This window comes from Mauremys reevesii, linkage group 11 (assembly GCF_016161935.1).
Source record: "Mauremys reevesii isolate NIE-2019 linkage group 11, ASM1616193v1, whole genome shotgun sequence".
Classification (NCBI taxonomy): domain Eukaryota; kingdom Metazoa; phylum Chordata; order Testudines; family Geoemydidae; genus Mauremys; species Mauremys reevesii.
In genome coordinates, this window is record NC_052633.1 from 68,739,674 (window position 1) to 68,763,195 (window position 23,522).

The 23,522-nt window shown below is 39.9% G+C and overlaps 1 protein-coding gene across 16 annotated transcripts in view; it reads right to left on the bottom strand.

The window, feature by feature from the left end:
• Nucleotides 1-23,176, bottom strand: part of GLI2 (GLI family zinc finger 2) — a 396,028-nt gene extending 372,852 nt beyond the window's left edge. For 12 of the 16 annotated variants that reach the window (XM_039494649.1, XM_039494644.1, XM_039494652.1 and 9 more), the window contains exons 1-2: nt 23,032-23,176; nt 3,469-3,556 (exon numbers count right to left, since the gene is read on the bottom strand). The gene's annotated coding sequence lies outside the window, so the exon portion shown is untranslated. The remainder of the gene's footprint in view (nt 1-3,468; nt 3,557-23,031) is intronic. The other 4 variants (XM_039494657.1, XM_039494646.1, XM_039494645.1 and 1 more) reach the window with 1 other exon arrangement.
• Nucleotides 23,177-23,522: the final 346 nt, after the last annotated feature.

The window sequence follows — 23,522 nt, forward strand, 5'->3', positions numbered from 1 at the left end:
AATCCAAAGGTGGGATAATAGTGTTTTCTTCTGTTTCATAATTACAAAACTCCCTTCCCGTGGGCATCGTGCAAGGAATGTTTGGGTTGTTTTGCCTTTTAAAGTGGTGTTTGACTGAGTCCAGGCTTGGTGAAATATAATAGGGAGGTCATTCCATGTTTAGGGTAAGCTTGACATGGAGAAAATAGTGAGAAAAGGGAAAGAATGGGCTGTTGAAGCTGGCATTGGTCATGGAGCATCTAAATGTCTAGGTTAATAATATTCTGAGATACTACTGAAAAAGAAAAAGATGTCAGACTATGTAAGTTGTATTCATCAAATTTACATATCCAAAACCAGAAAGGCCCAATGAATTTACAGGAGTCCTAAAGAATGCCTTTCCACACAAAATGTGACAGGAGAATCCATTCTGATACATCTCTCAGTAAAACACGTGAATATTAAATAGATAAATAGCTATCTTTAAATGAATCCATATGATCATTTATTGTCTGTATTACAGTAGAGCTCATAGATCCTACTGAGAAGTTGCACCCCCACTGTGTGAAGCACTCTACATATACCTAGGAAGAGACAGTCCCTGTCCTGAGACATTTACAATCTAATTTAGGACAACATGCAAAAAACGGCATATCCAGAAACCAGAGAGAAATGAGGGAGGATAAATGACAAAAACATAAGCTCTTTGGGGCAGGGATCGTCTGCTACTCTGTATTTGTACAGTGCCTAACACAATGGGGCCATTATCTCTAGAGCCCTGTGCGGATACACATTTATATCCACGGATGCAGATATCCACAGATAGAAATTGGTATCTGCTGAACCACGGGCTTGCCCAGAAACCACAGCAGTGAAAGGAGCAGAACGTGGGGCTGCCACTCCCAGGAAAGCCCTGCGGTTCAGCAGATCCCGAATTATATCCGCATCCATCAATATAAATTTGTATCTTCGCATGGCTCTACCAATCTCAGCCGGTCCTTTGGTAATACTGTAATAAACTTGACTAACAACAAGTTATGTGCACAATTAATTTCTAGTTATTTAAATGTGTGGGAGGGGCTCAATTACAATATAAACAAATAAAAAGATATCAGGAATCACTAGTGGCCATTTACCTACCATTACAACAAGGATTATAGCAATATGGATAAAAATAAGACCATTAAGAGTTAATGCACACTTACATTTTCCAAAGAGATTTGGATAAAAAGTTCACATTTACATTTCTTTTTTAAATTAAAACATTTAATTGAGTGATAACAAATATTTTAATAGCACATCTGTGAGGCCTAGAGAGGGTTTAGATAAAAAGTCATCCTAAGTAAACCGAAAGCAAACAACAGAAACATTATTTAGGTTATAGTTAAGTGAAGAGGCAATCAAGATAAAATATCATAATTTAAATCCATGTGTAGCCATGTTAGGAATGTGTTACTGCATGATCACTATGTAGCCTGGTAAAAAATGTTAATAAGAGAGAACTTCTCACATCTGACATATTATTTGAAATACACAATTCAGTATAAAGCCTGATTCTGATTATACTTACACTGGTGGTGTATACCAAGAGTAATTCAGTTAAAGTCAATGGAGAGTCACACAGATGTGAAACTGGTGTGAGATCAGAATCATAGAATATCAGGATTGGAAGGGACCTCAGGAGGTCATCTAGTCCAACCCTCTGCTCAAAGCAGGACCAGTGTATCATCTCCCATTCGCACAGTCCACATAGATCAATCATTGTGCACAGAGGACTAATAGGACGGGTCTTCTGTAATTTAGGGAATAAGCTGCCATTTAACTATTTACATGATAGTCTAGAAACACTCAAGTGATGGATTCAAAACATTTTCCTGACCAGACAATGAGTAAAAGGTTGCTCAGATTGGCTACTTTTTAAAGACATGGTAAATGAACAACAGGGGTGGGAATAGAACCCAAAAGTCCTGATTCCCAGGACCAAATTTAGCCCTTGCATAAATTAGTAATCCCTATTGAAATCAATATGAATTGCACCCACTTATGCCAACACTCTGTTGCTAGCTATAAACCAGTAGATTATGCTCCTTCCTACAATTTAAATTTGTGATGGAATAACAAGAGAGTTAACCACAGCTCAGAGGTTCTAAAGAGTCCTTTTTTCCCCAAAGGACACAAAACCATCTGGTTATTCTAGGGCATCACTATGAAAATCAGGCACCAAGGTAATGAGTGAGGTATGAGAACCTAAACAAACAACACAATCAGATACATGGCAGAATCCTGAATTTCACTGGAAATGGGATGATTGTGATGTAAGATGGACATATCCTTAATAAGCAAAGGTCCAGCTATTCAATTCTCAGGAATATTCTCCCAACTCTGAAACACAAATAAAATTAATGCTAGCTAACAGTAACACAATACAAAAGAAAATGATGGGATGTTAGAAATGTTTAACTTTCTGATGCTATTATGGCCTGGTTTTCCAAGATGCTGTGCTCCTACAGTTCCCATTAAATCAAGCCTCCCCCCGTCCAGAGTAAACTAATGTACTCCAATTATAATACTACATATAGAGTAATTAACCTGAAACTAAGGAGTTAAACACAACAAAAACACAGTGAATTTGCTGGTGCAAGATGAGAGCTAGCACTAATATCATGATTCATTAATTACCTACATTATTGTAATATTGTTGTATATTCCTCACTCATTGTCTAAACAGCCCAGCAGCAAGTTTTACAGTGAAGAAGATGACAAGCTGGGATATGGAAGAGGTAATTTTAGCTTTGGTGTCTATCCTCTAAAGTGAAAGTGCAGACAGCATTGAAATATAATGGAAAATACAGAGTTAAGAAGTTTGTCTTCTATTGCATATATTACACAGTAATGAATTTCTGCTGTGTACAAATTAGGGTCAAATCCCACAAAGACTAGAGCATATGAATTGAATATAGTTTTTCATACGTTTAATATTGCATGCATACCAATTTCATAGCAGGAATAACACAGGAGTTCAGAATTCATAGAGGATTTATTACTTTTATTTTACTTATTAAGTTTGATTTATTAGATTGGACTAGATAAGTCAGTCCCCCATGTTAATTACACAGTAAGAAAACACTAGGGACCACATTATATAATGTGGTAATAATCCAGACAGGACTGACTGGTAGACTGAATCTGGACTGCAACATAAGTACCAGCTTTTTAATGCTATAGCAGCTTAGAAAGACATAACCCCCATATAATGTTATTAATGTGTGAATCCGAAGACTATGGGTAGGTAATTGGCATCCATAATTAAACCATGCATCAGCAGGAGAGATATATGCATGTTTATCGTTCGTTTTCCCTTTTATTTATTTATTTTCAAACAGACAGACATAATGCCACTTGGAGATTATCTCATGGTGTTTGAACTCATTAACCAACAAGCATACATTATTTTGCACTCAAACAATAAAAAGTCTTTATAACACTTACCTGCAGAAGTGAAAAAACATTCACATTCATCAGAAAGCAGTGACAAGCCAACTCTTGAGATGAAAGAGTACTGCCAAAGTTACTTAATCTAATAATAAAATAAATGCATGTATTTCCATTGATTAGATGAATAAAGAGGAAAAAACACACACGTTAAGATATTAAGTAGGCTGGGACTATCATGTGTTCATTTCATAGCTCTGGATCTGCACGTATAATGCAAAAAAATAACACACATTTCAGTTTAGAATGTGTAAAGCAGTAGTTGTGGTTTTATAACCAGAAATTGTCCCTTTGTCAAATAATGAGGACTTACTAACTGCTGCAGCACTTAATGGGTCACAAGGTCTTTGTGTTTTAGAAATGGTTGAAAATCAATTAATTGCAGTCATAATTTAATTAGATTCTTCACACTAAATTTTAGCAATCATACTTGGAGATCAAGAATAGCAAATTTAAAATCGATATATCATTCTTAAAGAAATCCATTATACTTGATATCTTATACTATATCCATCACTATGAAATCTGAGCACCTGTACATTTAACCAGCAGTAATGGCTTGTAACAAGAAGCTTAGAAAGTTCTCAAAGTTGACTCTAACAATAGCATTATAGGAGTCCATGTATATTTTCTCTCAGTGACTCTAGATCATGTTTGCTCATATTACATGTAAAAACTTGTGTTTGATGATTTCCAGTCCTGCAAATCCAATTTGAAAGTAAAGGTCTTTTCTTTCTGGCTCATGCATCATCAGTGATTAGAAAGTCAGCAGACCAAATTCTGCCCTTGTTTATATCTGTGCAGTTTGGACCTCTAATTACAACTTAGGCCCTGATCCAAGAAACACTTATATATGTGTTTAACATTAAACTTATTAGTAGCCCCTTTGAAATAAATTGGGCAATTCACATTCTTAAAGTTAAGCATGTGCTTATACATGTACAAGATCAGGCCTTACACAGCAATTCTATTGAGGATATGTAAGCTTCAATCTTACTCCTAAAGCTTTGTTGGCTCTGCAGCGCTAAAAAGAGTAAAAAGTAGATAAAGTATTATTTTTATTATTTATTATTTGTATTATAGTAGCACCTACAGACCACCAGTCATCGGTCAGGACCCCTTTGTGTTAGGCATTGCCATAGGTGCTGAAACAAGAGGTGCTGGGGGTGCTGCCACACCCCCTGTCTTGAAGTGGTTTCCATCACGTACAGTTTGGTTGAATAGCTCTCAGCACACCCACTAGAGGAATTGTTTGAGCACCCCTCGACACTGTGCAAACTTTTAGCAAAAAGCCTGTCCCACTGCTGAATAGTTTATAATTTAAGGCCCTGATCCTGCAAACACACATATGCTTATCTTTATTCAAAAGAGTTGTCTTTTTTAATTCAATAGGACTAATCATTTTCTTACATTTAAGCACATGCATAAGTGTTTGCAGGATCAATGCCTAAGTAACTAGATATGACTCGGAGCAGATCTATTCAATAAAAAGATATTTTACAGGGTTGCTTTGCAGAGTAGAACTGCATTTTAATAATGTAGTTAAAAAAAATTGCATGGCTCCATAAATTTGCTGAACAGAGTTATAACGATGCCTGCTTTTTTCCCCCCACATTTGTTTGGTATTTCTTTTTCATTTCCTGCAAGGTAAACAAAGAGATGAAATACAAATTTGTGATTACATCTCATTTTACTTTGATTATGTAGTGCAATGTCTGTTCTAGACCATATAATGTACTCAGCAGTTCTACAATGTCTGATGCAAATGGGACAGATGAGCTAATAGGTCTTTTCCAGTTCTAATTTCTAATGTTACTCATAGCAAGTAGGAATTAGCTTCTTTTTTGTTTTGATCCCTATTTTCCTAATTTAAATTGATCTCTTGGCTAAAATTTGCATTATGCTACACCCAATAACTTGCAGGAAGTAGTCTGTAGGTTAATGTTTAAAATCTGCAAACCGAAGGCTGGGAAGGATTTCTAAGCTAAGTGTAATAAAGTGATGATAAGCTAACAGTCAAATGAAATGACAACCAGCTTTTGACTGCTTTTCAATCAAGCTTTATTGCAATATAAAATGGGTTTGGTTATTTAAATATTGTTCCCGAAAAATACAAAGAAGTTCATGGTGGGAAGATGAGTGCATGTTCTTACCTTTTAACAGTGATCAGGGTCATATGGCTAATTAAAATACCTTGGTTTAGGTGGGGTAGAAGTCCTGCTGTTCAACCATCTGCAACTGCAGTCTGTTCCATCACTACCCCCTCCACAAATTGCATGCTCCTAATAGGTATTGCAGTGCCAATGACAATTACCTAATTATTGTATGCAGTGTTGTTGTAGCCATATCACTCCCAAGATAATAGAGAGACAAGGTGGATGAGGTAATATCTTTTATTGGGCCAACTTCTGTTGGTGAGAGAGGCGAGCTCTAGCAAAGTTCTGAATTTAAACTTCCAGGCTCGTCTTTTGAAAGTGTTGTGCAGGTTTCCTTTGAGGATGAGGACTGATAGGTCAGATAAACAACAATCATTCTGTAACTTTACTAGATACTAAAAATAATGATCTTAATAAAGACACTGGATATATGGCCTATTAGAACAATCTGCAACCCACTAACCCCCCTTTTTGTCCTATCACTTCACCTTGAATGGTCTCTTAGACTATGTGCTTACTACTTAAGATACACTACCGGTTTGATCTTGTATTTAGCAGTGACACTCTTAGTATCTTTCCCAGATCTGAAGAAGAGCTCTGTGTAGCTTGAAGCTTGTCTCTTTCACCAACAGAAGTTGCTCCAATAAAAGATATTACCTCACCCACCTTGTCCCTCTCGCTATCTAATTAGACATTAGAATGTTAACAAGCTTACAATCCATGCTAATTATTTTACCATTTGATAGAATATTTCCTAATACATGGAGGGATCCTGGAGGGTCTAATTATGTCAGGAGGAACAATTCTGTCCACAGTTAAAGGCCTTAGCTAGCTCGGATTGGAAGAGCTCCAATTGTTTTTTTACTAAAATAGCAAATCAGCACATGATAAGGTTTCCCATGAGAACAATTTGCACAGTTTACAAATTTGCCTGCTATGGTTAAACATAAAGGCAACTCAAAACATGAAGTGGAGAGATGGTCCATATTGAGGCTACAGATTTCTTTTCTGATCATAATGACAAGTTGTCCTTTGATTAAGGTTGTGACACACCCTCAAATATAAACACTCAGAAGGGGGAAGGAAAAACATATTAATGCATCAACAGTTGTGCTGCAGTATCTCCAAACTTGCCTCAAGAAATGAATGATCAAATTACTCTAGTCGTTATAGAAAAGAGTAAGGAAAATGACATGACATAGAAATCTGACTGAATGACGGACTTTCAACTGGTTATGCTTTGACAATAACCATTTGAAAGCTGATCCTGTGGGTGATGGGGATATGACTGATTTAATGTCTTCAACTTTAAAACTGCAGGTGCATCGTTTCCTAATGCTCAGCACCTGTGGAGGTGACTGGTATATTTATAGTTTACATGATGTTCACTAGTAGCTGTCAGTGGACTGGAGTTTCAAAGGATCTGAAACTTGGGAACATTCTCATATGCCTAGAAATCTTGGCACTTACAAGAAAATTGTTTAAATTGCAAGAACAATACCCCTAGAAAGATGCAATGGGGATGTCTGGATGTTTACTCTAAAAATCACCTTTTTCACTGGGTGTAGGTGAGCTTTTAAATGAAATGCCATCAAGGAATCTAACTGTTCTCAAGAAACCACATAAATTGCATAAGAAGTAAACATGGGGAAAGGGGGGATAAGAAAATTATACTGCATGATGGCTGAACTGTTTGAAATTCTTTCAAAACAATTTCTTTTCCTTCCCTCCTCTTATCATCACAAAGAAAAAAAATCCTGTAAAGAATTCTGGCAGAAGTTATAAACATGAAATAATGCAATGTAGCCTGTGACGTTAAAAAGCCTGGAAGTGTCAGATGAAATGCAGCAACCAGAGATACTGTTTATATCTTTGTGCTAGAAAGTACTTGTGTTGAGAGTTGTGAACAGGACAATGATTTATATTTTATCATTTTGCTTTGCAGAGGATTCCAGATTTATGCTAAAGCAAATCAAATGTGGGCCAGATCCTCAGCTGGCCCTATATGTATTATAGATATGCACATGCATATACACATATAAGTGGAGATAGAAATACTATATCATTATTGTAATCCAAAGTGATGTATGACTCAAAACCATCTGAATCCAAATCAATATACTCAATCCACTACAGACAAATATAAATTGCATAAAACAATGTATAACATGCAGAACCATAGATATGGTTTGTATGGAAGAAACTATACATGATCAAAATCTATAGTAAGTAAAAGATTTAGAAGTTGCAGGGTCAGCTATCATTACTGGAAAAATTGATCAGCCAGTAGCCAAATAATCCCTCTTTAAATCCTTCCACTCAAATCCCTTCTCAAGACCTATTTTTGCTGTGATGCCTTTAAGAAAGCAGCCAATTAATGTTGGCTAGGTTGAGAGGCAGATGGGAATACCTGACTCTTGCTTTATCTATAACAAAACACATACAAACATACATGTAAACTTTGTTCCTGTTGGATTGTATCCATCTCTTCCTTCTTCCCTCCCTTCAGATTCCTCTTAAATTATTTGCCTTCTCAAACTGTAAGCTGTTTGGGGGTCAGGGATTCTTTCCATAAGTTTGCATAGCATCTAGTAAAAAAAAAGGCTGTGACCCTGGCTAGAGCATCAAAGTGCTTCAGCAATATAAAGGCTAAAATAATAATAATAGCTTCTGCTGAATACACTAGAAAACCATATTCACTGAGGAGTGCTGAGTTCTGAAGAACATGAGGAAATATTTTTTTGGATATATTGTCTGTATATATTGTTTCCAGAATGGGTCTGGCTATCTTATCTCTATTTACCGTCTCCTGAGTGACTTGATTTTGAGGATTACATTTCTCCATGCAACTCCCATTGCGGTAATTAGAATTCTGTGACTGTTTCATGCAATACTCATAGAACTGCTTAGCTGTGAGTTTGGAGAAAGTTTTAGTTCCAGCAGTGTTCTAGCCAGAGAGCTATATCTTTTGATGCTTGCAGAAGACAGCAGCAGAAACACATTGCATATTAAGATTGAATTATCTGGTTTACTGGCTACTATATCTGTAGAATGCAAAAACTAGCATTAATTAAATGTCAAGTTTGAGAATCAAGTCCTCAGACGTAAGGAAACTCCAAAAGTTAAAGCACCAGATCTTGGTCCTAGTGAAGTCAACGGCAAAACTCTCATTGACTTCAGTGGGGCCAGGATTTCACTCAAGGTTCCTCCCACTCAGTCAGCTTGGTTGTGGTCAGCATTCTAAATATTTTATGATGCACACTAATAGAAAACAATATTTTTTGGAAGATCACATTTAACCAAAAGAACAGAAACAGATACTTGACTAGATCATCAGGTGATGTAAGCCAATATAGTTCTCAATGAAGTTACACTGATTTATATCAAATGAGGACCTGGCCCAACTCATGCAAAATGGCCAAGTGGCCAAACTGATGATATATAAGGAGCCTTAATTTTTGGAAATTATAATTAGAAGGTCTTATTTTCTATGTGGGTACCCATAGTTAAATATAAAAATACTTAAATGAGGATTTAAATATCTGTTTTAGTCACTTAAGTAATGTTTTAAGAACTGAAACAGCCTTCAGCTGCCTAAATGTACATTTAAACACCTAACAAAAGGCAAATGTTTGAAAATTTGCCCCATTATTATTAAATGTTAAATACTGAAGTGGTCCTGTGTGCCAATCAAGAAGACAATCCCTGCCTGGAGTAGTTCAAGGTATAGTTTTATTATTTATACTTTTTTATTTTCAAGGAGAAGGGGAAGTGAGAGGAAATGTTCAGCTAATCTGAAATAAAACTCACCTGTTACCCAATAAAGGTAACAGCAATCCAACAGAAATCTATCACAAATATGCTAAGATTGTATTATCTATCCATCTATCTATCTATATATTTGGGATAGGGTTTTCAAAAGTGTTCAGTGTCAACCTGATTCTCCTTTTATTGGAGTCAGTAATAAAACTCCCCTTGATTTTAATAGAAGCAGAGTTAGGTCAGATCTGAGAATTCGTGAAAATCCACCTTTAAGTTAAAAGGCAATTCCACGCTTATGTTGACTCAGTCACAACATTCATTGTTCTCACTGGATTCATTATAAGAGTATGCAAGTCTGTTAATAAATAATTCATCCATATAGGATTAATATACCTCAGCCTGACTTTAAACTTGAATCTATATATTTTCCTGGCCACAAAAATTACAGCTGATGATGAGGATCTATGAGTGAGTGCTAGCTCCTTTTAGTGTTTAATGCTGATAATCAAACTGTATTTGAGCAACTTAATTAATAATTAATTATTATTATTATTGTGGTAGCATCCAGAGGCCCTAGTTAAGACTGAAGCCCCAATCTGCTAGATACATGGGTTTTGCCCCCAACCATCTTACAATATATGTAGACTAAAATATCAGAAAGAATGGTGTTGGGGTTAAGACACTGAACTACAACTCAGGGGAGCTAGGTTCAATTCACATCTCTGCTACAGACTGCTTGTGTGGCCATAGGCAAGTTATTTAATCTGTTTGGAACTTAGTTCCCCTTCTCTAAAAATATAAAATAAAATAAAGAACCTACTTCCTTTCTATCACCCTTTGTCTGTCCTGTCAAGTTAGACTGTAAGATCTTTTGAGCAGAGGCTGTTCTTTTGCTATATGTTTATAAAACACCTACCATAATGAGGCCATGATTTTGGTTGGGGTGTGTACTATTGTAATATAAATAGCAATAAGTATATGACAAGAGACACAGGTGGATACAACAGGTGGTTTATGAGGAACTGGGGAAACTTTTGGGAAAGTAGGAGCCTATACAACAACAATGGGCTCCACCTGAACCAAAGGAGAACCAGATTGCTGGCATGTAAAATTAAAAAGGTCATAGAGGAGTTTTTAAACTAATGACTGGAGGAAAGCCAACAGGTGCGGAGGAGCACATAATTCAGACAGACACATCCCTTAGGGGAGGTTTTATTAAGGGGAAAGTCTATATCCTAAGTAAGGAGAAAAGGATAGAAGTTGCTAAAGTATGGGTAGGAACTGAAGAGAAACAGTCAAATGTAAAAGAGTCCCATTCAATTGCATCACCTAAATATTGACAAATTTTATAAGTGCTTGTATACAAATGGAAGAAGCCTAAATACTAAGATGGGTGAACATGAGTGCCTGGTATTAAATGAGGATATTGATATAATAGGCATCCCGGAAACTTGGTGGAACAATGATCATCAATGGGACGCTGTCATTACTATATATTTTATATTCTGATATAACGGACTAGGTGATGCTGGTGGGGGAGTGACATTGTGTGTGAAAAAAAGAATCAAATATAATAAACATCTTAAATGAATCAAACTGCACCATAAAATCTCTATGGATAGAAATTCCATGCTTGCATAATAATAGTATAGCTGTAGGAATATACAAACAGCCACCTGACCAGGATGGTGATAGGGATTATGAAATGTTCATGGAAATTAGAAAGACTACAAAAACAGAAAACTCAGTCATAAAGGGGGATTTCAACTATTCCCATATTGACTGGAAACATGCCACCTCAGAATGAGATGCAGAGCTAAATTTTTTTTAGACACCATTAATGACTGCTTCTTGGAGCAGCTAGTCCTGGAACCCAAAATGGGAGAGGCAATTCTTGAGTTAGTCCTAAGTGGTGCACAGGATCTGGTCCAAGAAGTGAGTATAGCTGAACTGATCAGCAATAGAAACCATAATGTAATTAAATTGAACATCCTTGAAGGGGGAAAAATACCAAAGAAACCCACCACAGCAGCATTTAACTTCAAAAAGGGTGACTACACAAAAATGAGGAGGCTAATTAAACAGAAATTAAAAGGAACAGTCACAAGAGTGAAATGCCTGAAAGCTTTTTGGAAACTTTTCAAAACACCGTAATAGAGGTCAAACTATATGTATACCACAAATAAAGAAAACAGTAAGAGGATCAAAAAATGCCACCATGGCTAAATAAGAGAGTAAAAGAGGGATTAGAGATAAAAAGGCATCCTTTAAAAATTGGAAGTCAAATCTTACTGAGGAAAACAGAAAGGACCATAAATCTGGCAAGTGTAAAAGTAAAATTAGGCAGCCCAAAAAACGAATTTGAAGAATAACTAGCGAAAGATACAGAAACTAACAGCACAAATTTTGTAAGTACATCAGAAGTAGGAAGCCTGCCAAATAATCAGTGGAGCCACTGGATGATCGAGGTGCTAAGGAAGACCAGACCATTGCAGAGGAGCTAAATGTATTCTTTGCCTCAGTCTTCACTGCAGAGGATGAGAGGCAGATTCCCACACCTGAGCCATTCTTTTTCAGTGTCAAATCTAAGGAACTGTCCCATACTGAGGTGTCACTAGAAGAGGTTTTGGAACAAATTGATAACTTAAACAGTCTTACATCACTGGGACCAGATGGTATTCACCCTAGGGTTCTGAGGGAATTCAAATATGAAATTGCAGAACTACTAACTCTGGTATATAATCTAACGCTTAAATCAGCCTCTGTCCCAGATGACTGTCAGATAGCTAATGTGACACTGATTTTTTTAAAAGGTTCTAGAAGGTATCCTGACAATTACAGGCCGGTAAGCCTAACTTTAGTACCAGGCAAATTAGTTCAAACTATAGTAAAGAACAGAATTATCAGATACGTACATAAACATAATATGTTGGGGGAAGAGTCAACGTGGCTTTTGTAAAGGGAAATCATGCCTCACCAATCTACTAAATTCTTCGAGAGTGTCAACAAATAGGTGGACAAGAGTGATCCAGTGGATATAGTGTACTTGGGCTTTTAGAAAGCCTTTGACAAAGTCCCTCAACAAAAGGCTTTTAACCTAAGTAAGGAGTCATGGGATAAGAGGGAAGGTCCTCTTATGGATCAGTAACTGGATGAAAGATAGGAAACAAAAGGTAGGAATAAATGGTCAGTTTTCACAATGGAGAGAGATAAATACTGGGGTCTCTGACAGATCTGTACTGAGACCAGTGCTATTCAACATATTCATAAATGATCTGGAAAAAGGGGTAAACAGTGAGGTGGCAAAGTTTGCAGGCGGGACTAAATTATTTAATCTATTTAAGTCCAAAGTAGACTGTGAAGAGTTACAAAGGGATCTCACAAAAGTGGGGGACTGGGTAAGAAAATGGCAGATGGAAGTCAGTGTTGATAAGTGCAAAGTAATGCACATTTGAAAACATAATCCCAATTACCCATACAAAATGACTGGGTCTAAATTAGCTGTTGCCATTCAAGAAAAAGATAGTTCTCCGAAAAAAATCTGTTCAATGTGCAGCAGCAGTCAAAAAAATTAACAGAATGTTAGGAACCATTAGGACATGGATAGATCAAAAGACAGAAAATATCATACCACCACTATAATAAATCCATGATATGCCCACAGTTTGAATACCGTGTGTAGTTATGGTCCCCCCATCTCAATAAAAGATATATTAGAATCAGAAAAAGTACAGAAAAGGGCAACAAAAATTATTAGGGGTATGGAACAGCTTCCATCTGAGGAGAGATTAAAAAGATGAATACTGTTCAGCTTGGAAAAGAGACAACTAAGGGGGATATGATAGAAATCTATAAAATCATGAATGGGGTGGAGAAAGTGAATAAGGAAATCTTATTTACCCTTTCACATAACACAAGAACCAGGGGTGACCCAGTGAAATTAATAGGCAACAGGTTTAAAACAAGCATAAGAATGTACTTCTTCATACAATGCCCAATCAATCTGTGGAACTTATTGCTAGGGGATGTTGTGAAGGCCAAAATATAACTGGGTTAAAAAAAGAACTAAATAGTTTCATGGAGGATAATTAATGGAAGTCCATTAATGGCTATTAGCCAAGATGGTTAGGGTCACAACCCCATGCTATGGGTTTCCTAAACCTCTGAATGCTAGAAGCTGGGACTGGACAACAAGAGATGATTCACTTGATAAATTGCCCTATTCTGTTCATTCACTCTGAAGCATCTGGCACTGGCCATTGTCAGAAGGATTCTGGGCTAGATGGACCATTGTTCTGCCCCACTATGGCCAGTCTTATGTTATTAAATGGACGAGGAAAGCACAAGGTAATTGTGAGAATATTATGGTCAGGAAAATTACCAGTGATCACGGCAGACAGGCTACCTACCTGTTGTCAAGCATTTTGTAGGCATCTCCACAGAGATGAATAATCAACTTTAGGACAGTCACTGAGGCAAAAGCAGTGATGATATTTTTCTTTGCTTTGGGTTGTTTCTTTGTTTTGTTTTTTGGGTTTTGTGTAAAGCTGAACCAGATCTGAACCTTCCTCAAGGTTCTAGGATGTTTGAATTAAGGATTTTTGTTCAGGTTCATCTGTATTTCTGTGCCAGGCTTCATTTAATAATAGACTGCTTAGAAGCCCTAGACCAAAAGGAAAGACAAACAGTAAGAGCCTGTGTTTGTTTTGTTTACTCTTTTTCTTTTGGTAGGAATTCTATACATGCGTGCATGTGATGTGGGTGTGTATGTGTGTGTGTACCCGCATGCATGTGGGCATGTGAATTGATGTACAAATGTGAGCTCAAGCAGACAGTGAGTGGACTACAGAAGCAGCATGCAGTGGAAAGGACACTGGATTGAGTCTCAGGAGTCCTGGATTCTATTCTTGATTCTGTCACTAACCAACTGTATGAACTTGGACAAATCATTTCCCCTCTCACCTTTTGCCTGTCTTGTCTATTTAGACTATAAATAGGGCTGTCGATTAATCACAGTTAACTCACGCGATTAACTCAAAAAAATTAATCACAATTAAAAAATTAATCGCAGTTTTAATCACACTGTTAAACAATAGAATACCAATTGAAATGTATTAAATATTTTGGATGTTTTTTCTACATTTTCATATATATTGTATTCTGTGTTTAATTGAAATCAATATGTATATTATTTTTTATTACAAATATCTGCACTGTAAAAATTATAAATAAAAGAAATAGTATTTTCAGTTCACCTCACACAAGTACTGTAGGGCAAAAGTGCAACTTGCAAATGTAGATTTTTTTTGTTTTGTTACATAACTGCACTCAAAAACAAAACAATGTAAAACTTCAGAGCCTACAAGTCTACTCAGCCTTACTTCTTGTTCAACCAATCTCTAGGACAAACAAGTTTGTTTACATTTACAGGAGATAATGCTGCCCTCTTCTTGTTTACAATGTCACCAGAAAGTGAGAACAGGCATTTGCATGGTACTTCTGTAGCTGGCATTGCAAGATATTTGCATGCCAGATATGCTAAACATTTGTATGCCCCTTCATGCTTCGGCCACCATTCCAGAAGACCTGCTTCCATGCTAATGATGCTCGTTAAAAAATAATGCATTAATTAAATTTGTGACTGAACTCCTTGGGGGAGAATTGTATGTCTCCTGCTCTGTTTTACCTGTATTCTGCCATATATTTCATCTAATAGCAGTCTTGGGTGATAACCCAGCACATGTTCGCTTTAAGAACACTTTCACTGCAGATTTCACAAAATGCAAAGAAGGTACCAATGTGAGATTTCTAAAGATAGCTACAGCACTCAACCCAAGGCTTAAGAATCTGAAGTGCCTTCCAAAATCTGAGAGAGACAAGATGTGGAGTATGCTTTCAGAAGTCTTAAAAGAGCAACACTCCGATGCGGAAACTACAGAACCCGAATCACCAAAAAGAAAATCAACTTTCTGCTGGTGGCATCTGACTCAAATAATGAATATGAACGTGCGTCAGTCCACACTGCTTTGGATTGTTATCGAGTAGAACCCGTCATCAGCATGGATGCATGTCCCCCTGGACTGGTGGTTGAAGTATGAAGAGACATATGAATCTTTAATGCATCTGGGACATAAATATCTTGTGACGCCAGCTACAACAGTGCCATGAGACTGCTTGTTCTCACTTTCAAGTGACATTGTAAACAAGAAGCAGGCAGCATTATCTCCTGCAAATGTAAACAAACTTGTTTTTCTGAGCGATTGGCTGAACAAGAAGTAGGACTGAGTGGACTTGCAGGCTCTAAAATTTTACATTGTTTTATTTTTGAAGGCAGTTTTTTGTACATAATTCTACATTTGTAAGTTCAACTTTCATGATAAAGAGATTGCACTACAGTGCTTGTATTAGGTGAATTGAAAAATACTATTTCTTTAGTTTTTTACAATGCAAATACTTGTAATCAAAAAATAAATATAAAGTGAGCACTGTATACTTCGTATTCTGTGTTGTAATTGAAATCAATATATTTGAAAATGTAGAGAACATCAAAAAATATTAAAATGAATGGCATTTTATTATTATTTAACAGTGCGATTAGTTGCACGATTATTCACGATTAATTTTTTAATCACGCGATTAATTGTGATTAATTTTTTTAATGCCTTGACAACCCTAATTATAAATTCTTGCCTCTCACTGTGTTTGTATAGGACCAAGCACAATAGGGCCCTAATCTCAGCTGGGTTCTCTAGTCACTACTGTAATACAAATAATTCTCATTGTGATACCTAGATTTGCTTAACAGTTTCCCTTATAAAACATTTCTTGGGGCCTTTTCCTTGAGAAGCTGTAACTTCACCATTGGTTGTAGCAGGCCCAAAACCCTGCAGTTATATGTTTGTCTTTTGCTTCTTCCATGAAATTCCATTTAGATTTGGATGAGATATTTACATTAAAAAAATCACCATTTTCCTTCCCTGGCTTACATTTCTCAGGAAACTTATGACAGCAAAATGACATGTCAAACTAATAACTAAACATGAACATTTTAAGGCTGGACCTGTGCTCCTGCCAAAGCATCAACAGCAGACAGTGTACTGGAAACACATCTGGACAGATTCCCCTGACCCTACTGACCATACCACTTCCTGGATCCAGCACATAGCACCAGATAAGACAGGAGCCCCCCATCTCCTAGGTGAGGAATAGAGTGTGCTTAGCCAAGCTCCCCCACCACAACCACTTCCTTAAAAAAGCAGATGGGACATTTTGGCAATGGATTTCACAGAAACGTACTGACAGCAGAAGAATAGTGAGTCTGAGAAGTCATTGTTCCACTGCAGGCTCTGGAGAGGAATGTGCTGTAGTGGGCACCAACTTTTCTGCCCATTCCACTCCCAGGTCTGCCCCCCATCTCCTCTAATATGTCCACCCCACTCCCAGTGTCTTTGACCTCCATTCCCTCTTCACTACCTCCTGGCTCCTCATCCAATGTCTATCTCCCACTGCCCCATGTTGCCAACCCCATGCCTATGTTCCCCAGACCCACCAACTCCCAGTCCCTCGCTAAGCTCATTTCCACATTCTCTGTGCTTAGCCAGTCTCATTTCTACTTCAATACCCTGGTTCCTCGTCAGATGTGTCTCCTTTCCCGTTTACCACCATCCCCACTCCACGCTTGTTCCCAGTCCCAGTCTCCTTGCCCAACTAGTGCCAGTCTCCTCTGCAATCAGACTAGATGATCTTATGTTTTCTTCTCGCCTTAAAAATCTATGAAACCTCTGCGCACCCAGGACCCAGTCCCAATCTGCCTGCACAGGCAGTCCCAGCTGCTAACCTTGGCTCCCAGTCCCAGGCTCCATGTCCAGCCAGTCCCAGCTTCCTCCAAGCCAGCTACCAAACCCAGTTTCTCTCTCACCCTTTACCAGCCTCCAGTCCCAGTCATGTCCCAATCTACTTCCCACATCCCTCCAAAAGTGGTTTTTGTCTCCGCCGCATTTGAATGGGGAAGCTTCCTCCTCCAGGCTGCCTGGGCCCAGCAGGAGGAATATTGCAAGCACAAGAGAGACAGTCAGTCTCCCTGCTCTCAGTTCCACTGCCTAGCCATGGCCTACCAAGTCCCTCTCAACCCTGGACTGGACAATGATAAGTGTGGACGGAATCTTTGGAGTTCTTAGCTGTTTGCACTGAGGCACCAAAAGGCACATCCCTGACACAAAGGCCACCCCCTGCCAAATTTCAGTCCCTGTTCCTAAGCATGGGGGCACTGGAGCTTCTCAACAAAAGGTCACCAGAGGTTTGGGGTTTTTTTGTTTTTTTTAACATGGACAAAACAATGCATTTTCCTCTAGCCTCAATTTCACAAATAGCTGAACCATTTTATCTGACAAATTCCAGCAAAAACACCCAACATGGAAAATTTCAGCCCAAATAGTTAAAGTTTGGTAAAGTTATAAGCAGCTGAAAACAGATTCTTATTATAGGACATGTTGGGAAAGCAGAGTCTTATTATAGGACATGTTAGATAACCTTAATAGTAAGTGGTGCTATCTTCCCCACCTATAATCTAGGGGTGGACTAAGCAGTGAAGGTTTTTAGATTTGTTACCTTTTGTTCTAGTGGCCTCTGGTTTAATCCCAGGAGGGACAAAGACTGATAGATCCTGTAGGGAATGCTGTAACCCATGGAAATAATTTTCATTTGGACTTTGTTTCCTCTGGGTTTTTGTTACACTAAAAGGGGAGGGATTTTTGTAGGCTTGGCCAGAGGGCTAAATAAATTAACATACCAGCAAGAAGTGGCAAGTACAGTGGCCGCTCCTGGGACTGAAGTAGTGAAATATCACAACTAACAATTTTTTAGCTTTGATAATTCACTGTTACTAGACGAAAGCTTTTTTTTCCCTGAAATATCTGCTCTGCAAAAACCGTTCATGTAAACATATTTGTCATGGACTTCCATAGCCTCTAATTATTAGCTGATTCTTTTAGGGGGACTGGTTACAGTTCTATAGATACATCTAATAGTTATTTGTAGCTCCACAGTTACTTAATAGCAGGTTTATCCCTTGAAGCATGAGGGTTTATATCCCTTATAAATTTTTACTGCATCTAAACTAACTTGGATGTTCATAGAAGTTTAATCCTTTGAGTCCTATTGAGCTTTTGGTCTCCAGTTGTACCGCAAAAATACATTACTCTGCTTATCCATTCACTACAATAGATTCTCAGAGAATACTGTGTCAAATTCAAAGTCTTGGTCCTAATTTTCAAGGCCCTTCACAGATTTGGCCCAAAATAGCAAAGAAAATATTTCTTTTTCAATTAACCTGATCTCCCTCAGCAACCACATTCTTCAGGATCAATGAAGCATCCAATCTCAAGGGCAAAACTTGTGAGAGAAGAAGATGGCCTTGTCACAGAGGTTTTGGCTCTGTACCTAAAGCTTTATTACCATGGGAGATCAGAATGGCCATTAAACTTCCGACCTTCACAACAAAACATAAAACTCAGTTCTGGAGCTTGGCTTTCTCACAGCAACAGTTGCATATAGCAAGGTGAGAAAGGGAGAAGGAGATAAGAGAGAGAGAGAGAGAGAACACTTCATCATGGGGAAAAAGGGAGGAAAATTAGGCCACTGAGTTACAAAGTGTAAGGCCAGAAGGGACCACCAGATCATCTAACCTGACATCCTACATATCACAGGCAGTTAAACACTTCCCAATCACCCTCCACACTAAACCCAACAACTGGAAAGACAAAGTATTAGAACCCTCAGGAGACTAGACTACTGTATGCCACAGGCACAGAACAAGAAGAACTGAGGTGAACCAAAGCCTGAAGTCCCTGCAATGGCATGGAACTGATGAAGTGAGATATACCCAAATGATCCTAGCAAGTGACCTATGCCCCACACTGCAGAAGGAGGCAAAATCCCCCACCAAGGTCCACTGCCAATCTGACCTGGGGGGAAATTCCTTCACAACCCCACTATACAAATGCCACTATAAAATATTGGCTAGAGATAACGTTGTGGCAATGAGTTCCACAGGTCAAATTTTAATGCATTGTGTAGAAAAATATTTTTGTATCCATTTTAAATGTGTTGCCTTTCAGTTTCATTGAATGCCCCCTTGTTCTTGAATTATAAGGAAAGTAAATAGGAGCACTCAGTCTGAGTACGCTGTACCATTTCTTAGCCATAGTTGCACCAGCAGCAATTCATGGAGAGAATGTAACTGTAGAAGACTGAGGCACTGTAGGCAGAATGCCTGCTTGTGTGCTAAGCAAGTTCAGGCAGGGTTGCCAACTGCTGCAGCCTGTAAAAAGGTTTAATGAGCAGCACTAGCCTTGGAGGGCTGACCAAAGTGGAAGTGGGTTATGTCTTGTGCTGTTGGTGGTGCAATGATACCCCACCCTTCTCACTCAGGGAATGCAGGGCACCGGCTGTCCTCTGCACATGTGAATAAGATGAGCAAAAATATCTCCCAGGACTGCTCCCTCATACTTATGTACTAGTACAAGAGAAGCCAGAATACAGTCTTCTGGGGGGTTTTGTTTTATACATAACAATCTAGTTACTGTGAACAGGGAGTATGATGATGCCAACATATTCTCATTGGCTTGGCTCTTCCTTAACTTGTCTTTATTCATGGACATGGAGCCAGGCCAGAGTCAGCCACTCAGCTTGAGCCAGGCTCAAGCCTCCTTTGGCTTGCCCACCTCTACTCTGGGAGCGAGGGTACAAGCTGTACAATACATCATCTGTTATGTAATTATAACAAGCTAGCAGTTCCGGTTTTCTTTTCAGTGACAGAAATATATTATCAGCTTTCCTTTCTGTCCCATCCCCCATCCCCATTCATTTGATCCAGTTAGGTTGACTAAGGAAATACTGTTACTGTAAGTAGCTTTCGTACATTCAGCAAATTAGTTCTTTAAAGTATATTACTTTTGTTTCCTCGTATACCAGAGACTTTGGGCCAGTTTTGGTCCCCGTGCTACTCTGCTGAAAATAATGGCATTGGACCTGCTTACACCAGGGTTGAATCTGGCCCTTAGTTTCTATATGTCACTTTTTTATTCCATCTAAATAAATGTCCAATAGTAGAAAAATAACTTACATGTACAGCGAGCCTTTAATCCCAAAATGTTTTATAAAGTAGGTAATGAAGAAGGTCTTGATTAAAACAGCCAGGGACACTGGAAAAGTTTGGATCTGAACAATGCATCTGAGGCCCATTTGTCTTACCACTGAAATGCAGTCACCTCTGAGGGAGGAACATGGCTGCTTTATTAACAGTGCACAGCAAAACCAGGATATTACGACAGGAAGGGAATAATTCCTTGTCCAATTGAAGCAATGGGTAGAAATGCCCACAAATCCGCACTGCAAGATTAGAGAGATTTCCAAGAGATTTCCATGTCTAGAAATTCTCAATGAAAACCTAATTAGTATACTAACTGTCATTAAAGAATAAATGAATGAGAGCAGTTGGAATGAATTCCTCCACTCAGTTCAGAAAGATTTTGACATTCATCATATGCAATTATCCGTAAATCCCAGAAGTACTAATCAGCAGATAATCTGTTCAGTGCAACTAGATTGTCCCATCATATATAACGATTTAACAAGTGCAATGCCCCAGAGAGGTACCAATTACAAGATAATAACTTCCTCTTCCCTGAACCGTGGGGAAAACTTTAATGAAATGGCAGTCATATTTTTACTGAACCATACTTTACAGAGTGCTAAATCCAGATACGCATGACCTTACTTTATTACTAGAACTAACTAAAGATATAAAGTAGGGCTGGCTGGAAAACAAAAATTCCATTTAGTGAAATGTCAGTATTTTGACATTTGGTTTTGGAATAAAAACTAGACTTTTTGACCTTGTTCACAAAAGAGCAAACAACTCAGCCCCCTGCATAGCCAAATGGGTTAGGGGACTAACCTGTAAGGCAGGAGACCCAGGTTCAAATCCCTACTCTGCCTGATTCAGAGCAAGGACTTGAACCAGTATCTCCTACTTCCCCAGTAAGTGCCTTAACCATCAGGCTATAAAATCAGTCTCTACAAAGTGGAACAGCTCCAACAGAAACACTGGGAGAGACTGACTCTATAGTCCACTGGTTAGGGCACTCACCTGGCTCTGCGTGATTTAGAGCACAAATTGAAGCTGGGTCTCTCACAGCCTAGGTGAACATCCTAACTATTCTGAGGAGGGCAAGCTGTCTCATTTTGACCAGAAATTCCATCCTGGGCCTGAGAAATCTTCCTAGTAAAAATATCACCGAAACAGATACATTTCCACAAACCGTTTCCATTTTGACAAATTGATTTTCCAAAAAAACCCCACTTCACTGAAAAATCCCCAATGAGCTCAAGTGTGAAGCCCCATGGCAAGCAAATGTGTAGCTTGCAACTCCAGGATTGCAGCAGAATAGCAGCAGATGAACCTCTTCATCCAGGGGCGGCTCTAGACATTTCGCCGCCCCAAGCAGGGCGGCATGCCACGGGGGGCGCTCTGCCGGTCGCCAGGAGGGCCGCAGGCGGTTCCGGTGGACCTCCCGCAGGCGTGCCTGTGGAGGGTCCGCTGGTCCCACGGCTTTGGTGGACCTCCCGCAGGTGTGCCTGCGGGAGGTCCACCGGAGCCGCCTGCCGCCCTCCCGGCGACCGGCAGAGCGCTCCCCGCGGCATGCCGCCCCAAGCACACACTTAGCGTGCTGGGGCCTGGAGCCACCCGTCTTCAGCAAGGTATTTGCCAGGAAATGGGTTCCGCTGAACATATTTAAAGACACTGGATCATCCAGAACAGCCTGCACTCATCCCTTTACAGAGCTGTTTTGGTACAGGGGCTAGAGATGCGTTGATTAGTAGAAGGGGTTCTGGCCTATGCTCAGGGCCGGTGCAAGGATGTTTCACACCCTAGGCAAAACTTCCACCTTGCGCCCCTCCCGCCCCAGCGCCCCCACTCTGAGGTGCCCCCACTCCCTGTGGCAGTCCCCCCCCACTCTGAGGTGCCCCACTTGCGGCAGCTCCCCACCCCCCACACTCCACCCTGAGGCACCCGCCCGCCCCACCTCACCCCTGCTCCATGCACAAGCACGAGCACCCCGAGCACGCCGTCACTGCTTCACTTCTCCCGCCTCCCAGGCTTGCGGCGCCTAAGGTGATTGGCACCGCAAGCCTGGGAGGCGGGAGAAATGAAGCAGCCACAGCGTGCTCGGGGAGCAGGCGGGGCACGGGTGAGCTGGGGCGGGGAGTTCCCCTGCATGCCGCCCCCACCCTTACTTGCTGCAGGCAGCCCTCCCCGCACTTCCCTACCCCAGCTCCCTCCGCCTAAATGCCGGCGGCGACCAGGGCGGCCGAAGATCCGGCTGCCGTGGTCACCACCGAAAAAACTGGCACCCCCCAAATCCCAGCACCCTAGGTGACCACCTACGTCGCCTAAATGGTTGCACTGGCCCTGCCTATGCTTTCCCTCAGTCAGAATGTTTCTTTCTCTGGGCCTTAGTGGCCTCAGACAATAGGATGCTCAGCAGCAGTTAAAAAAGCAAACAAAAAACATTAACATGAATAAAGAATGGGATAGAACAACACTGAATGTATTACAGTGGCATCTTTGGTACACCCTCACCTGGAATACTGCATCCAGTGATGGTGACAGAGCTCAGCTTTGGCACATCTTCATCCCCTTCCTTCTCAGACATCCCACCTCCCTAAGATGAGCTGCCCTCCTGTCGCAGAAACTCCGGGGCCCTACATTGCAGCCAATGGCTCCCTTAATGCTCCCAACTGCCATAGAACCTCCAGGGCCCAGCGTTCCAGCCAACGGCTCCCTTAATGCTCCCAACTGCCATAGAACCTCCAGGGCCCAGCGTTCCAGCCAATGGCTCCCTTAAATCTCCCACCTGTCACAGAACCTCCAGGGCCCAACGTTCCAGCCAACGGCTCCCTTAATGCTCCCAACTGCCATAGAACCTCCAGGGCCCAGTGTTCCAGCCAACAGCTCCCTTAATGCTCCCACCTGCCACAGAACCTCCAGGGCCCAACGTTCCAGCTGACAGCTCTCCTAGCATCTGCAATTGTCATGGCAACTGCAGGCCTTAGCATCCAACTGACAGCTCC